The 18,781-nt window shown below is 45.9% G+C and overlaps 1 long non-coding RNA gene across 1 annotated transcript in view; it reads left to right on the top strand.

Moving 5' to 3' along the window:
• The window catches only part of LOC311213592, a 49,129-nt gene that overhangs the window by 1,787 nt on the left and 28,561 nt on the right, over positions 1 to 18,781 (top strand). The gene's annotated exons all lie outside the window — the stretch shown is intronic.

The following is an 18,781-nucleotide window of genomic DNA, read 5'->3' as shown; positions in this document are numbered from 1 at the left end:
GGCCCGGCCGCCTCCCATTGGTCGCCCCGCGGCTCCCCCGCCTCGCCGCTCGCTCGCCCCCCGCTTGGTGGCGGCGGAGGGGGCCGCGCGTCACGCGGCGTGATCGCCGCCCTCCAGCCAATGGGGTAGGGGGAGGAGGCGCGTGGACAGCGCGGCGATTGGCGGGGAGGCTGCGGGGTGGCCAATGGAAGGGCGAGGCCGCCACGTGCGCGGCCCGTGGGTAAACAGGCGGGGAGGGGCCGGGCCGCGGGGAGGGGCGGGGTGGGGGCTCCTGGGCGGGAAGGGCGGGGTGAGGGGTGAGGGGTGAAGGAGGGGATGGGGATGGGGATGGGGATGGGGATTCGGATTGGGATTGGGGATAGGGGATGAGGATTGGGATTGGGATTGGGATTGGGATTGGGGATAGGTATAGGGGATGGGGATGGGGATTTTGGGGGCTGAGGGTCAGAAGCTGGAGCCCTGAGGGGGGCCCAGGGCCATTTGCGGGGCTCCGTCCTGTCAGCAGGGCCGGGGCAGGCGCTGCCATCGGGCGCAGGCTCGGGGCGGTGGGACTGACAGAAAGCAGAAACTGAGGTAAAGTCGGGCGGGGCGGTGCCCCCCCCGGTTTGCCTCAGGGAGGCCGTGCCCGGCCCTTGATCCCCTGCCGGATCCCCTCCCTCACCGGCTGGGCCTCAAGCCTTCAGGCCGTGAGGTGGCTGTGCAGGGCCGCGTGCCGCTAGGCCTCAGTAGCGCGGCCGAAGCCTTTCCCTGCAGACTCTGCACATCATACTCGTCAAATCTGCCCACGAGCATAAAGTAAGGCTGGTTATTCCCAACTCTGCGCTTTACAAGTTTAGGAGAGCCCCCAGCACCTGTAAGCTGAGTGGCACCACAATCTGTGTCCATAGGGGGATAAGGGCTGTGTGGTCAGAGCCATGGGCACCTGCTGTGCGTCACAGCACCACGCACGTGCCTGCACCGGCGGGTTACTGCAGTTAATTGAGTTTAGGAAGCGCCACGCTGGGTCATCGCCTGAGTCTGCAGCAGGGCCTCTCCCTGAAGGTGTGTGCAGGGAAGGACCTGCGGCGTTCCCCTCGCTGGCAGGAGGCATTGTCCTGCCCGAGTCACCCGCGTGCCCAACGCTGCCAGCAGCTGCTGCTTCCTGCATTTTTCCATCCCTCATGAGCACTGGAAAGGAGCAGCCTGGTGCTTCCCCGCTGACTCAGGTAATTACCGGAATTAGTAAAAAATGGCTTCCGCACTCAGAGCCTTGGCTTCTAAGTAACTGACGTGATGACCTCAGGGTTCCTTAGGATTCGTGGCATGCCTTTGTGATATCCTGTCCTCTGAAACCTACACTCATGTTCAGAATTACTTCTGAGAGGAAGAACTTGGCCTTGCTGAGGGCCACATAGGCCTTTGGAACACCTTTCATTGGCTATGTGTGAACGCACGGCTTGGTGTTAATCAGTAAGAACGTGGGGACAAGTAACATGATTCCAGATGGGCTGAATTCAGACTTTATCTAGATTGTTGGCCACAGGTTCCCCTGCTCATGGTGAAGAATTATGTAACTAAAGAAAAAAATGCTGTGATGATTCGTTGAATATTTAAACAATTTTTGGATATTCAAGTTCCTTTGTGCTTTCTGAATTAGTTTTCACAGAAACTAACAAACGTTTTTATCATATTTGGGAGCAGAGCTCTATTAAAGTGTTTCTATCTTCTTTTTAAAGTTAATTAAACTAACAGTGCTTGATTGTCCTGTTCCATATGAACCTTTTTCCATATATTAGCAAGTTTCAGGTCAGTTTTGTAGCAAGCCAACAGAATGTGCTTGGACAGATATGCACGCAGACTACTTGCTAAATTTGCTTACGTACAATGTATGCAATTTCTTGTAACTGATTTTGAAAGTATTATAAAAGGTAAAAAATCAAAATTCCACATCTCCATCTTTTCCCACAAGTTAGATCCTGTATAAAAATAATTAATGCTCTTTTAGGTATTACACGCCCATTCAAATTTTGCCTCCCATTATTTCCTTGCAAGTGCCAACGAGCTAGATAGGGCAAGGAGTGACCGTGGACAGTTGTGTATAAAAAAAATGCACAGAATCAGTGAGAGTTTAGAAGCTTGTATGACTTGAACAATTAGATCACAGAAGATACAGAGAGTAGGAACGCTCAGTTACAGTCAGATGCTACTTGTTCCAGATATTTCTGTCCCCTTTAATAGGCTTTTTTTCGGCACAACTCAAAGACCAAAACTTCCTTGTTGAAATTATCATGCGGTGATTGACTGTTTTCTCATCCACCCTTCTTGAGAATACTTTTTGTGCATGAGACATTTCAACTGACCAACACAGTGAAGTCACAGCATGAATGATGGAAACTACCACACCACTATTTTAGTATCTGATAAGCCGGAAGGAAGGAAGGAACAGCAGATGAACACTCAGACTGTATTAGTGTACGTGTGACTGGATGCATGTGTGTGGGTGTATGTGAGAAAGAGCAAGAGAGATTCAAATGCTTGATTGTCCTTTCTATTCTTTTATTTTGCTACTTTATTCAGGACTATGTAAGAACTAGCTGCCTTAGCAAGCTAATTAATGCATGAGTTCTCCTGTAAGAGTAAAGAATACAGAAAGAAAGGTCTCACTTGAGCGTGCCCTCAAAGCTATGATCAGCTCTAGCAGTGAGGCTGCGATCAGCTCTTATCCTGAAGGTGAAGGAACTAGAAGAACATCTTTCTGCAGCAGCTGGTAATATCCTAGCTCTGATGGTTAGTTGACTCCTGTGGTCAGATCACTGAATTTAGAGGGATCTGGCAGCTTAAGTTTCTAGACGTAATCGTTATTTGCGAATCATCTCAGTACGCACACTGAAAATAGGCTATCAGGGCTGGAGCCTGTCAGAGGAACTTTTGAAGGTATCGTATGGATCCCAAGTCTGCACACAGAGAAGGACAGCTGATTAACAAGTAATTGTATTTTGTGGAAGATAACAAGAGGAGAAGTGGTCTTAGCCACTTAGTGACTTCTGCCAGGAACATCTCTTATTTTTCAGGGATCCAAGCTGTAAGTGGGAAGGAAGTGGAAAACGTGGTCAGTGTTTGCTGTCCTCTTCCTACTAAAGACAACTTCTTACTTACGCTGAGCCAACACTCCTAATCATGAGTCATGCACCAGCGCTAGGAGGTTGCCAGTTAAACCTTTCTGATCTTAATCAACAGCCTGGCAATTCTGAGAGCGAACAGTTATTTCTGCTCCTGGAAGAGGGCTTTGAGAAGTGTCTGCCAACAGCTACATCACAAACTGTGGGTTTATTTGAGATTGCTGTACCATAACATCCATTCAGGTATCTTTCTTATCCAGTACCAAACATGACAGACACCACTAGTGACTACGCGCTGTATAGTTCAGTGGAATAGCCGTGGGAAAGGCGTTACCATAATGAGAGCCTCACAAATGCCCTCAACAACAGTTGTGCAAACCATTGTGTAAACCATATGTACTGGCCCAGGGCTCAAAAACAGCATGTAAACCCTACACTGACCTTTGTTCTGCGTGGTCAGGAGGGTTTGCCCACGTACCTGGACATTTATCTGTAAACAGTCAGCTCCCTCTGTGGCAGGCGTTAGGAAGTAGTTATGGAAGAGGGCAATGTCTACACCTGAAAGCAGGTGGTAGGGGTTCTTTCAGGTTCCACCAAAGCCCTCAGAACATAAGGCCTTCTTGCAGATATTCAGAAATCCTCTTTCTGGCTTTGTTTATAGAGTCAGGACAGGGAAGGATGAGGGACTGTTCCTTTCATTTCCTAGTTCCTGGCCTCTTACCAGTGAGTTCCTTTATCAGTGCTGTGCCAAAAACGCAGCCCTGGAATGGAGTGAGAATTCTCTGTGGTGCTCCCAATCAGCGCAGGAAGGTGACAACTGGGTGTTGGTGACGCCCGCTGTCACGTACAGTCTTCTATTGCTTTTATTCTATTACCAGTAATTGAAAGGTCAGCCAAATTTTTCTTAGACAATTAAGTGACATTTACACGTAGGAGATTGCAAGGAGCCAGAGATGCTTTTCCAAATGCTGCTGCAAGCACAGTCTGATATGTCACCACTGCCAAAGCGTTAACACCAGTGAGCGTATTTTTAAGTCAGGCTGGACGTGGCACATTCAGAAAAGCCAGCACTGCTACGCTGGCCAAGGACTCTCTAGATGTGTGCATTTTATCTTGGCAGGTGTTTCTTCACACAGTCCTTCAGACAAAGCAGAATCCCCTTGAAGGCCAACAGACCGGTCTTAATACAAGATTATGTATGGAAATGGAAAATTGTAAGTGACAGGAGGACGGCCAAGGTTGGAAATCTGGCCAAGGGGCAGAGTAGGTTGCGTTCGTGGTGGCTGGGACCCAGCGTGTCCAGGCTCATGCACTGAGTGCTTGCCTCATACAGCCCCTTGCTACGATTACCTTCAGGACGTGGGAGAAGTGCGTCTCGTCCCTGGTTCAAGGGGCTGGGCTTACAGAATGGTTGTGCAATCTTGAAAGAGGTGTCTCCTCTGTGAGTGGCAGCACAGCGCCAGCACGTTCCCCCTCGCCTGCAGGGGAGCAGTTTGGGGGACTCCCAGGACAAGGATCTCCATCCCAGTTCCTAGCCCAACACGCAGGGGCTGCAGTCCAGCACGTCACCGACCATTGTGTTGTTTCATGCACTGGTAAAGTGCCCTGCTGTTTGCTTCGATATTTGTGTTATGGGTCAGGCTGCAGGAGCTGTTAGGGCTGGTTTCTTACATAAAAGGGATTTTAAATCCAGCACTCCTCGGGCAGCACAGGGCTGCTTGAGGGTGGCTTTGAGTGTTTACAGCTACTGCAGGCTCTGCAAGGAGCACGAGTAGAGAAAAATGGATGTGGTTAGAACATCCCCTCATCCTGCTGTCCCCTGAGGACAGAAGGATTTATAGGGCTTCTTGGCGCCGGCACAATTAGAGTGGCCTTCTGGAAGTGCTTCTCTGGAGGAAGAGCTTCCTACAATTGTAAAGTGTACCCCTCTGCATTTCAGTGACTCTGACTTCAAAGCAAGGTGTTCAGAAATGCTCCTATAAATATCTGACAAAGAGGGAGGATACAGATTTCTCCTGTTGAACCAACTCTGAAGCAGCAACTGCATTATTCATGTGCGGCTCATGGTTTGGTGTTTAGGCTCGACGGAATGAATAACCAGAAAGTGAAAGGGGAATTAACAAACTAATTTATGTTCTTATTTATGTGCTGCTTTAGCTGTTCCCTACTGCTGGCTGTAACTTGAGGGTTTTGATTGCTTTGTAAAGTGCATCTTTTTTATACTTGGACTGAAAAAACTTGAACTTGAGATGAACCCAAATCTCATACCAGAGTACCTCACTCTGAAGGGAAATGCAAGTCTGGATCTGAACTCACCTTTTATTAGAGCACTCTCGTAAACAGGAATGTGTGTGTTGTGGTGACTACTCAGCCCTAGCAATTTGCACCAAGCAATGGCGTGGGATCGTATCGCTGCAGAAGCACAGAAGCCATACCCAACGCCTGGAAGACGGTTCCCAGCGCGCCGTTTGCTGGACAGTGGCTGGCTGAAGAAGCCTCCCTGGAGGCTACCCGTGGCTCTCAGCACGGTCCCGCAGTGCAGCCGTTAATGACAGCAGATGTGTTGGTGTGAAGCAGATTTTTTCACAGCACCCTTTCTGATTGCTGCTGTTGTTGCCCAGGCTTAGGAAAGGGATGACTTCAGCAGAAAACGGAGATAATGGAATGCTTCATGTCAAGAGGGAATGTAGGGTAAGAGCTGCCATGGATGGGAAGTGGTGTCAGCAGCCTGAGATAACACGAGTGGTTGGTGGGACAGGAAGCAGCTCGGGATCACAGTTGAGCTCTGCTAATGGGAACGCATGCTTTAACTTCTGACAGCGCTACTTGGCTTTTCCTGCTCTTTCTGCATGATTTGCCATGTAGACCCACACATGTCCTTAATAGATGCATGTGTCACGAGGTGTTCATGCTTGATATCAGACTGTTGTGTTACAAGAGAAAGGATGATGTCAGGGGTGTTGTAGAAACACATTCAGATACTCTACCTCATAACCAAGTAGCTTGGAGTTCCATGACATGGAGCCTTTTTCCTTGTAACACCAAGGAAGGGTTTGGAGTTTGTAGGATCTGCCCAGAGTTCAGTCCATCTAGTCAAGCCTACCCAATAGCACAAGCTGCTAAGTTTTCCTTGAGTGCTTTAGATCAAACTTAAAGGCCAAGCCACCATTTCGCTCATCAAGTACTTTGAGTGCCTAGCACAGGAAGGGAATGGAGGAAGGTACGGCGTTGGCACTGGTAAGGTCTGGGGAGGTGGGGCTTCCCTGTGTGGTCCCACCAAGAAATCAGCCCTGGATGGCAGAAGGCAGAAAACCAAGCACACTCTGAAACACCCCACCTTCTTTCCCTAAAACCTAGTGACCAAAACAACCTTGAACCTGTAAGCATATCCTTGGTGTCACAAGAGAGGACAAGTAGCTCCTGCCTCCCCTTCAAAAAAATGCCCCCACTGATGGAAGCTGACTGACAAACCTGGGGGAAAAATCCTCTTACATTTACCGGTAACCAGCTGATGCTGCAGGGCACGAAATCTAATTATTGTCTTAGGGCAGAGTCGCACCTTTTATGAGCGTGTCCCATTATGGAAGGGAATCTCAATCTCTCAATTCATTTCCTAGGCCCTGGGGAGACCGGGATGATTGGAGTCACATCGCGCTCCCCCTTCATGTGCATGCAAGCAAAGACTGTCACAAACACTGGATCAGAGCACGTAGCCTAGAAAGACACTGAATTTCATCTTAAAGGTACCGGGAGATGGCAACACCATTATTCTTTCTAGTCACCTCTGATTTTTATTCAGCTAGCTGCAAGGAAATTATGTCTCGATTCAAAGTACAAATGATAATGCTATATTCTAAATAGCAAATTGTTGTTTTGCTGCTTTGTATGAGATCAGATCAAATCACTCACACTGCTGAATGTGGACTTTTCTAGAGATCTAATTTTTCTAGCTATTTTTCTTGCTATTTTTTTCTAGCTACTCTCACAAATGTTTCCTTTGAAAAGTTGAGAAAGTTGAATCTTTTATGCTGCTTATCATGAGGCCCATTTCCCTAAACCTGGAATTCTGTGTTTAAACTTTACCAGGTGTCTTTTTTAAAACCATTAGTGAGCTGACCACATTTTTAAAATATTTAAACATTTATTGGAGAAATTTCTTGTTAACTAGTTCAAGCTGTGATTAAAACAGAAATGAAAAAGCTTGGCTGACAAAAACTGGTTAGGCTTGCATTTCCTTTAAAAAAAAGCACATGAATTCTTAAATGTTAGGACTTATTATCATTTCAGTTACTGCATGTGTATGCATTATCTGTGTGTTATAGACACACGTATATATATGCAGCTATGCATATATGCATAAATATAAAAGAGCACACATAAAACTCACTTGCTACAGTAACTATTGTTGTGGAAGCCAATAATGGTCGGCTAGCAGTGAAAAGCATGGGAGATAAGAACACACTTACTATTAATACTGTTCATTTTTAGAAATGCTCACAATGGGGCTCCTATTTTGACATTTTCTTCTGAAATATGAAGTATTAGGCATTGTCAGAGCCAGGATACCGGTCTAGATGGACTTTTAACTGCCTGCTGTAGTGATTCTTATCTTCCTCTGTAGGGTGAATTAGAATTCTTTGGATCAATGGATGTACACAGTCTTTTCTTGTATCAGAATAACATTACACATCCTCTTGTCATTATAACACACTGGAAGATTATTTTCAATGATAATGACAAGACCACGTCAATCACGGGTCTTTCGTAGTGGGAATTTGCCTCTTATTGCATCTTTCACATGGCAAAAATTTCCCTTTTTTGTTCTTGAATTACCATTCAGAAGTTGGTAGCCAAATGTTTGGAATTTAAAAATGAGAAAAAGAAAATGTCTCATTTCTGCTGCCAGCAACGCTCTAAGTTATACAGGCATTAACTTCTCCTGTGCATCCATGATTATAAAAGTGGCATAGGCGAAGCCTACATTTTGTTCTGCTTAAATATCTGTACAGATCAAAGCTTTTCCCTGATAGACACTATTGTTGAAAAACATTAGTATGCGCTACCTGTATTTTTCCGTGTTCAAAGGAAGCAATCACAGAGCACTTCATTTATTTTACTAAGAGCTCAGTAAATGCTGTGCTGTTGCCATTCTGCAAGGAAGGTATTTTCATGTAGAGGTATTATCATTAACAGATTCTTTTCAAATTCTAGGAAAAGTGTCCTGTTTTTATTTGGCATTCAGAAGACTGAACACTTTAAAAAAATGATTGTTTTAAGGCCTTTCATTTCTTTCATGCTTTATTTTATTTTTTTTTTACTTAATTAAGCAAACTGGAAATTGCTTCCTTGTGGACATGTTCTTCTAGGCCCACTGTTAGACCCTGGACTCAGTATATAACCAATAAAGATGCTGACTAATGGTATCCTCAGGATCTGAAAAAAAAAGTGGAAGTGGATTACAGATGATGCCAACTGTACAAAAAGAAAAAAAAAAAAAGAAAAAAAAATGCACCAAGAAGTTCTCTGTTATAAAGAGCAAAGACTTAGCTCAAATATTGATAGAGACCCCAGTGTAGGTGGCTGAAGTTAGACAATCTGTATCATCTTAGTGTCTCTGGAGGGCAGGGAGCACTTTCAAATGTCTTGGATACTGCCATGCATTCAGAGGTCAATCTCACTATGAAATTTTAGGAATTTAACCCACATTTTCCAATATTAGGGACAGGAGCACAAGTCTTCCTGATACTCAATACAATTTAAATGCCTAAATTGGGAAGATGATTTAGAACTGGACTCCTATCACCTCTGCTTTGTGCATTTTCTTTATCTTAATTTTGGTCATTCTGGGCATTTTTTGCTTGGGACTATTTATCCTTCTAACAAATAACCAATTTAAAAATGACAATTGATTAGTCTCTTCTAAGTCTCCAGTTTTCATACTTTGCTAATCTATAAAACTTCCCAAGAAAAAATGGTGTCTTAATTGCAGCATTTTGCACCTTGACATTAACTGTGTATTTCACTCATGGCCAATTTAAAAATCAAAATAGAAACTTTGTAATAGTCTCCCTTTACAGTTTGGGTTATGAGAAGCTGAGAATTCCCTTAGGCTTGATTGATAAAACATGGCATTTATCCTATTCCTAGGATGATGTTCAGCAAACTTTATGACAGAGGGAAACAGCTGGTAAAGTGGGTTCATGGAAAGGTGAAGGTAATATAGACATAAAAAACAAGAGGATAATGATTTTAAAAGGGATAATAGTTGTAATAACACCATTAACCTTTTGCTTCAAATTATTGAATGTGTGGTCTCTTCAGCAGGCTAATCAAAGGTTTGCATTAACTGCAATGCAAGAGGAAGTGGCAATATACAACCTGAGGTGATTTTTTTCCCTCTTACAATTATTCACTATCAAACTCTTACTGAAAAAAAAAAAAAAAAAAAAGAAAGAAAGAAAAACCAACCCTTTGGCTGTTGAAGACCCCTTTCAGTTTTGAAATGAAGATGACTTACTTTCAGAGGAAACAAACTCCAGCTTCCTTCCTGCCTTGTAAGAGCTGAATTTTACAAAGGGAAAAAAAATAAATAAATAGATGTTATTTGTTATAGATACATAAAAAATTCAAGTCAGAGATGTAAACAGGCAGCATAATGCTGTAGGGCAGACTGTCAGTAAAAGCTGTCTGCGAGCTGGCTTTGCCTGTGTGGGACCGCACGGAGGAGGGTCAGCAGCAGGGACGCAGCTCAACGGAGCCGTGTGTGATGGCGTGGGGGGCATCCCCTCATGAACCAGGTGCGTTACTGCAGATGTCGGTGATAGCTCACCTGGGCCATGGGGAGCTCCATGCTAGGTCACTCTAGGTGTCTGAGCAGCTAATTGTGCCTGATCAGTGAAAAGCTGCCTTTTTCGCTTTCATTTTACATGCACGAAGGGCTGGCTAGCAGAGGCAGACTGTGCTCTGACAGTTTATTCAAATGCTAAAAGGCAAATGCATTGATGGTGGAAAATTGCCACAGATGATGGAAAAGCTCCTGGTGACTTCATGGGATTATTCAGGAATATGTCCAGTTAGGCAAATCTGCTTTGTCTTATCATTTCCTTGGTGATGAGCTTTATTGTTCACGTAAGGCATCTGAGGTGTGCATCAGAGCACCTTTGGTGGGAAACCTGTGTTCTGTGTGCGGTCACAGAGAGAGAATCACCCAAGTTAGACACCTGCAGCAAGGCCGTCTGACTAGCTTGCAACGGAATGTGTCAATCTAGTATGAAAGGAATAAGTGTAAAAGGAAGTTTGCACCGCTCCTCACTGACAAAACCCCATACTATTAACAGCCCCCTTCTGTGGAATCAGGGGACGGTGAAAGACTTCAGGAGCAGTGTGCCTTGAATTTGAATTAGCCAGATTGAATTTAAAATCAACAAGCTGAAAGGGCCTGAGATAAGAAGTCAGAACATTCAGAGGAAATGAGAACTGTTCCGGGAACTAAAGGTGAAAGAAACAGTAAGTCACATTAAAATTATTCAGCAAGAATAGAGACACCTTTTCTTTTCCTTGACACCTTTTCTTAGAAGTCATCTATAATCAGTAACCTTTCCCAGACGCTTTGCCAGGCTGTTTTTAGTAGCTCAATCCTTTGTTTCAAAACCACCCATTGATTCAGTGCCCTAAGCGAGAAGTAATTAAGGTGGACAGAAATCTTGCCTGCTATATGGATGTATGAGGTGTAGAAGAGCGAAGGACAAAGGGGAGTGAACAAATTTTTCCAAAAAATAGCTCCTGCAACATGCGAGTCTGCTGTAGTATGTTGTTAAATACACGTGCATGGAGATAGCAGCTGTATTCGTCTTCCTGTCTATCGATCTGTTTGCTGCCATATACACACATGCTGAGATACATACGTGTGTGTTCCTGGGAGATAATGAACTGTTTAGGCAGTACTTTGTCAGAATATCATTTAAAGAGTTACATCCTTTTAATGCACAGTAGTTTAAGCAAACTCCAAGGTTCTTACTCGGCAATAAACCCATTAAATCATCTTAAATACCATGTCATAATGACAATTTGATGCCACCAGATGTGGCACTAGGGATTTTTTTTTAAATGCTTTCCTGCAGATACAGCTTCCTGAATTTTAAATTCTCTAGCCTGTTTGCACAGCTGTTAGATCACAGAGCTCTGCCATCTTTTTGCCTTGCATCAGTTATTCACTAAATCATGTGTGGTGTGACTACAAGCTCACTACATCTCTAGTGTTTAGGCTCATAGCCACTTCCGTCTCATAAAGGCTGAATAGCTGGGCCATACGGGAGAGGCTGCGTGAGCATTAAAACCCAGGAGCAGGATCCATTCCAGCTGCGGAGCTCCCTCATGGGGACATTTCCGAGATGCAGTCAGAGCACTGCCCCTCATACACCCTTTTTCTCTGGCTACTTAGCATCCTGGGTTCGTGAAAAATACAAACGCCTGGCCCTTTCCTCATCTTTTCTCACGTTGTCAGCCAAGAAGGCAACCGGAGTGGTAGTACAGCACCACTTTGACACCAGAGAGCTTTGGGAGAGGGAGCACATCAACAGGATACTAGTAGAGTCCAAAAAAATCGCACACAAAGAAATATTATTTAACACAAGTGCCTATTTAAATAGTGGAGAAGGATACAGGAGGCTGTGGAAACTTGGAGGCCAACAACAAAAATATGCTAAATGAGGAGAAAAAGCATGGGGGATAGATTCTTTCCAGAAACAACGCCTAGCCCACAAAGTCCCATGCTTCTGGTTCACAGAAACAGGCAGGGTGTAAGAGAGGTGCGTTGGCAAGGTCTTGGTGTGAGGTCATGAGTTTTGTGCAGTTACAAGTGGTAGCAAGTGGGATAGCAAGTGCTTTCAGGCAGAAGCGTTGATGGTGGATTTGGTGCTGTCCTTTAGCAGGTCAAAATCTCTGTCTGTGACCAGGGGATATTGCTGAGCACTCTTCCTGAGAGTGAGAAAAATCAGCAAAGCATGGAAAGCCCGGCTACCTGTGTGAGCCAAGCAGCCCCTGAACTCTGCCTGAACGTGAGTCCGTCCTGCGACCACCCTGAGCTCCTGTCATTGCCAAAGGATTATTCAATCCTGATTTAACGTGCATTAGAAATACTCTCAAAAAGGCTGATTCAAAGCCTGGTGGAAAGATTCCCATTGACTTGCATAGGGTTTTGGTTTGATTCACTGTTTGGCTTTGGGGCTGAGACGCGAATGTTTGAGCAGCTCTGTACTGAAGAGGGCATGCAATGCTGCCTAGATTACCCTCCAGTGAAGTGTAATATTTGATAACATCAGTAAATACAAAACAGAAACAAAATGACAACAGCGTTTGAGCAGCTTGTGATAGCAAATGAGGTGGAAAAGTTAAATGGATATAGAAAAGGATCCCCAGAGGTTGGATCACAGCATGCTGCTGGTGGGAGCCTGGTTGTTTCTATCCTGCTATCAACATGTGGAGCTCTAAATCTTTTTGAATCGTGGATGAACAGAGATTTGCTCATAGCTACCTTTTTTCTTATTCGTATTGTATAGCCTGTCCTACCAGCAAACAAATAAAACCTTTGTGCCAGCTATAGCAGCAGTTTACATGGAAAACAATGAAGCAATTTCAGGCAAGTATTAAATGTAATTTTGGCTTTTTTTTGCTGTCACTTAGCAGCTCGGAAGAGGCTCTGCACTGATGTGCAGAGACTGGCGTGCATTACGCAAACTCCTATCACAATCTCATTGACTGTTTGTGGACCCCCATATCTCTCTGTTTCCATCTGTTGTTTTATGTTTTAAGACTAAGTTGTTTGGAGGATGTCCAAATTCTTTTCCCTTCTCCAACTTCGGTGAAGTACCTGCCTGCCTTAGGCTCCTGCTGTAGACAGTAGAGAGAGAAGCTTCTCCAGAGCGACTCGCTGGTGGCCGGGGCGCTCCTTTCTCTCCCTCTCCTCCCCTCCCTCCTTCCGCCCTCTTCCTCTGAACCTCTTCCAGGGGTTTTGTAGGGTGCCTGAGTACATTGCTGCAGCTGAGGGCCAAAGTTTGATGGGGTGAATTTGGGCTGTGCTGCTTTCTTAAGCTGGTGATAACACAGAATTAAGATAAGACAGACTGTAAGGAGTACAAATGTGGGATCCGCCAGTTTCCTGCAGCCCACGAGTGGGCAACAGCAGAGGCTGCCATGTCTCAGTCTAGAAACTAGCTTGTGGCTGACACAGTATTTCAAGAGATAACAAGGGAATTTCGAGCTTATCCAAGAAAATAGAAATGACACAGAATATAAATAAGCAAAACATATAAACCATAAACCCAATCCTATTAAAATTAACTATGTTTTAATTTCTGAAAAGCATGACATGTTGGTGTTAGATGTACTGAGCAGGAAAAGATTACATGCACCATTAAAAGAAAATGTTTTCAAGGGCCCTTTTAAAAAAATTGTATCTATGTTTGCAATTGCTATGTGCAAAATAGAAAAATCAGAGAAGGGGAAAAAAAACACAACGGCAAGCAGTGGAAATAGCCCATTTTGTGAATTATAGGAAAAAATATACCATCTGTGATTTAGTGCAGTTCCCAAGATCCCATCTGTGATCGAAGCACAGTCCTCGTTGAAGGCTGAATCCCTGAGCCGTTCCATATGATAAAACATTTCTCTTGGAAGATGCTTGGGCTAATGGGTTTGTTTTTCTGGAATATGGCTCCTCTAGATGAGACATAAAACCTTAGAGACCTAAATCTGCCTCCAGTGGCCAACTACAGCTCACATAAGCAGAAGCAGGAGTGAAAGGAGGTCAACGATCTAAGCACCTTTTCTAACAGAATTTCCGTACTACTTTTTGTCAGGCTGGGTTGTTGGGTCTAAGAGGTCTAGATGCTGATTTCATATTCTCTAGCACAAGATGCTGTAGTCACGTCATTTAAAAGCACAGCATCTTCTTAAAAAATAACACCACTTCTGGCTGCCTCCGTTTTACTGACTATTGCCATGTTTTAAGTCCAGGAGGTAGGCAGGCTAAGGCCTGGGGCTGAACTAGGAAGAGAAGCCCTTTCTCCTTTGACTTCCCAGTGCAGCTCTTTGTGCCTCGGATGAGTGTGTGCAGTCAGCTGTGCTCCCATTTCTCCATGCGGGCAGGTGGAGATGCTGCTCTCCTTGCATGATGAGGCCTTGCTGTGCAAATGCAGCTGCAAAGCAGAAGCTACACCTATTTCCTTTTGTTATGGCTGTTAGTTTTTCAGCAGAGTGAGAAGGAGAAGGACTTCCCTTACGCTGGCAGCAGGCTTCAAATGCAGCTGCGTGGCTAGAGTCTTCTGATGCCTCTGTAAGCAGCGTCACTGCAACCTGTGTCTTACAGCAAAGGTGGCGTAGCTCTATCAGGCAGTTATATAAATACAACATCTTTCATTGCAGTGCTCTATTAATTACACACACGTACACAGTGGCATGATTTCAGTTACCACTGAAATTTATATCTGAATAATAAATGCATTCACCTATTTAATTTATGTTTATATTTTCTGCTCTATATAATTATATGCTGATTATACAATTATAGAAAATACTTACCTATTCTGCACAATTATGCTGTTAATGAAATAATGCCCGCAATAGAGCTGTGTGTGTGTGTGTTTGCATGTTTATGAAAACACAGCCGCAGTTGGTTGGTTGAGTTGTCCGGAGCGAGCTTGGCTCCAGCTGCAGTGAGGTCGCTGCCTGAACAGACGTGGTGCAGTGGAGGAGCGTGTCTGTTATCACTCTCATCACCTGAATCTCATATTACAAAATGTTTTCAGCTTTATTGTAACACACCTGCAATAAGGATGTTCATCCAACCCTATTACATGCCTGACTGACCCTGCTCCTGTCCCCCCTCTGCTTGGATGCACTGCACGAGGTGCACGGACCTCCCAAACGGGACACCCCAGAGCCACTGACCCCCTTACGCTGTGCAGCGTGGGTCGAGCCACCAAGCCCACGTCTGCAGTTGCCTCTGTTGGTTTCAGGACAGACGTTTCATTGTGTGAGTGCAGCCTCAGAGCGGTTTAGGCACCCTTCCAAGCTAGCACAGCCCGCCGCTGCGTGAGCCTGTGAGGGATGGGGCAGATTCATGTCACGGCATGCGATGTTGTGGCACTCGGCTGCAAACTCGCCGAGTACAATTGCAGTTGGCTCTCGTACAACGCTCTGGTCTGGGTGCTCTCATGCTTGCTGGGGCTTCCTAGTCACTGGTTTTAGTACAGATGAATAAACAAACAAGCAGCAGCCACTGATAGCATCAGCATCTGTTTTTGTACCGATGGCAAGCGAAACGATTCACGCAAGCTAACACAACAAAGCCGCGTCAGAGCTGGGGGCAGGCCGCCTGCCTCCCACCTGCCTTTCCCGGGGATCAGCTGGCTGCCTCCCCAGCACCTCGAGGGAGAAAAGAGTTCTGTTCAGCTCAACAAATGCACCGTGGCTTTGCCTCTTCCATATCGTACAGGCCTTGCAGCCAAAGGGTTAAAAAGAAGCGAGTGTGTTTGGCATGCTCTGTGGAGTGCCCGAAGTCTGAACATGAATGACCAAATTGCTTTTTACTTTTTAAATTAAGCCCTCTGTCTGTATGCATGCAGCTAACACTGCTGTTCCATTAAAGAAAAGAATTTGTTCCCACTCCTGTTTTTAATAGGTAAGACCCTGCAGTTCCGTCTCACAACTTTACTGACACAAGATCTTATTAAAAGCAATCCTCCCCCTCTCCTCCTTGAAATCCAAGCTTCTGATAGCTTCATCCACATTGTGTTTATTTTATATACACAGCTCTGCAGCTGCTGCTTCCTTCTTCTCCGATAAATGACAGCGTAACTGTTGCATCCACTAAAAAAAGTAAATAAAATTAAATGGGGAAGAACAATACATCTCTGGCAGAGAATAATAACTCTTTTAAGGCACGTATCTAAATTGTACAGCCTGATCTTAATTGTAAGGATAATTCTTTGTTATTTCAAGCAACTTGGAACAGGACAGAAAATGCACGCTCTTGGCAGTACATCCAGAAAGAATTCTTTGGAAACAATGGGGAGAATTCTCCTGAACTGAAAAGAGATTGAAGCTTCTTTATTAGGTTAATAGGGCTATACTCTGTGATGAGGGAAGAATGGAAGAATATGCTGCAATCTGTTGTCTGCTTGGTTTGGAAGCTTTTTCAGCACAGACAATACTGGATGAGGCCGGGAGTGTTGGGTGCCAGCGTCAGTAGCAAGGCGTCCCGTGCCCAGCCACCTTGGGCGTCTGTGGCTCCCTCCTCAGGAGGACCATGAGCAGGAGCTTTTCCTCATCCTCCCCGGTCCATGAGCCAGGCTGAGCCTCTGCTGGACTGGTGCCACTGATGTGTGGCCCCCTCTGGCCCTAGGCACGGCCTTTCTGGTGTCACAGCCGCTGTTTCACTGTCTGTGCCGTCACTGATGAAGCCACCACCAACAGTGGAGGACAGCAGCAGCATGGTGGTAGCTGCCAGTGCTGTTTAGCTGTGGCTGTGGGACTGGGATACAATTTCAGGTCTCTAGTCAGTCCTTAGACAAACATCCTCCTAAATGTGCCCATGGTTTGTTGGAGGAGCTGGGAAACAATATTAACCAGAGGCAGAACAAAACAAGGGTGAGTAACATGAAATCAAACCACAGGAAAATATTTTCTGGAATCAATTCCTGCAGCAGAAGCTGGAATTGTTTTTGAGAATCGTTCAGCTCTTCCTGGAATAAGGGGAAGCTGTACAGATGTGCAGTCTGCCATTCGGCAGCATGACCGGTTCACAGACTGCAGCAAGTCGCTGGAGGGGAGCTAGGGACAGGAGACAGTCGGGTAGCTGGCGAAAAAAGAGGTCCAGTGATCTGATGGAGGGAAGGCTAAGAAATACTTCCAAACAATGAAGCACTGACCTTGGTGAGGAGACAGGAAAGGATGAAAGGATAAAGAAATAATCCAGGTGATGGCTTAAAAATGTAGATATCTTTTATTTAAAAGAAAGAAGAGAGAGAGATCGCTACAAAAGGTGGGAGGTGCGTATCTGTTTTGAAAGCAGCTAAGAAAGACCTTGGGAAAGATCAAGCCAGGCCAAGCGCTGCAGCTCCGTGTGAGTAACAGCAGCTGACAGTCAGTCGAGGTGGAAGCCTTATCAAAAGGATGAAGGGATAATGGCTATACAAAGAACGAAAAAGGTTACCAAAACAGGTGAAACAGCACCAGTGGGAGATCTCCCCTGGATCTCAGCTGGGAGATGTCTGGAGGAAGGGGTGAAGGAGGGCATGGGCTCAGCACACGGTGTGACTGTTCCCATGCCACAGCAGGACGCAGCCGCTCTGCCTGGCCAGAGGTAGGACTGTGCTCACCAGCATTTCCCTGTCTGCAGTGCCCTGCCCTGTGTGGCAGCGCAGCCTGCACAGCTCCCTGCAAGGTGCCATGGGGCAGAGCTCAGCAGAAGGCCCCAAATGGTAGGAGGATGGACTCTGGCTGTGCTTGCAGCTCTCCATGCAAAACCTGAGTGCTGAAGGCAATCTCAAGCCTCCTGTGCGTCACGTTTGCTGTGCGTTCAGCGGCAGTTTACCTTTGCACCTAAATAGATAGCAGCAAGTTGTTTACCATGGCCTCAGCCTGCTTTCTTGCCCTGCTTGCAGGGCACTTGCTGGGCTCAGTGCTGCCCAGAGGCCTGACTGGGCAGGGGGTGGGGTAAACCTCAGCTTCCTGGAGAGGAGGAGGATGCTCAGGACCACGTTCACGTACCTGCTGTGCAAGGCAGGCTGAGGCTGGCTGTGGGTTCCTATTCCAGAGTAGCCTCGGGGGTAAATAAAAGAGGCCACGTTCCCATGAGCGCTGGCCCTCGAACCAGCTACAGCAGGGAAAAGGGCAGCTCCTTGTCCTCAGCCAACCTGGGGAGAAGCGTCTGAGATACCTGGGTGTTTCCCTGCCACTGTTTCAATATGGCAAAAGGAAAATGCTTGTCCCCTGTGCTGCCTGGACCTGCCCCTTTACTTGCCTTTTTATCACAGTGCCTTAGAAAGCAAGTGGTCCCACTGCAGAGCGCTCCTCCTTGTTGTCCTGGAATTGAACATAGCAGAGCCTGCAGCCCAGCCCTGGGATTTAGAGTGGGCTGAAGTAAAATGAGAGCTTGCATTCCCACAAAACCTTTTTGAAGAACTTGTCCTCTGCCCAGCTTGTCTGAAGCAATGGCTGCGTTTTCCCAAGGCATGAGGATGCTCGTGCACATACACGCAGGGTGTGTTTGTTCTCTGGGTGAATGCTGTGAGCTCTGAGCCTGGAGAATTTTGCTCTGTGGGGCTGGACCATTTTTTCTCCCCTCTGTTGCAGCGTGGCTGTGAGTAACAGCACCATGCTCTGCTCCCTTGTGCCACTGCCTGGCAAATTCCAGGCATGAACTGAGGGCAACACCTGGCCTTTTGCAATTATCCATGAAGCACCAGACACAACTTGACAGGGGAGGCAGGAAGAATCTAAATCTGAAGGGGCACCCTCCTGTCCTGATGCTGCACTTTGGTAAGTGGCAGCAAGATCACTGCTGGGTCTGGGTTTGTCGTTTCACTGGGAGGAAGATTTTACAGCTTTTGGAGTGTCTGGGCTAGCAATTGGCGTGCTGATGCTCCGTGCATATGCTGCAACTTGAGGCAGAGCACGAAGTC

This window comes from Netta rufina (genome assembly GCF_964035555.1).
Source record: "Netta rufina genome assembly, chromosome: 11".
NCBI classification, from domain to species: Eukaryota; Metazoa; Chordata; class Aves; order Anseriformes; family Anatidae; genus Netta; species Netta rufina.
This window is presented reverse-complemented; position numbering and strand designations above follow the sequence as displayed.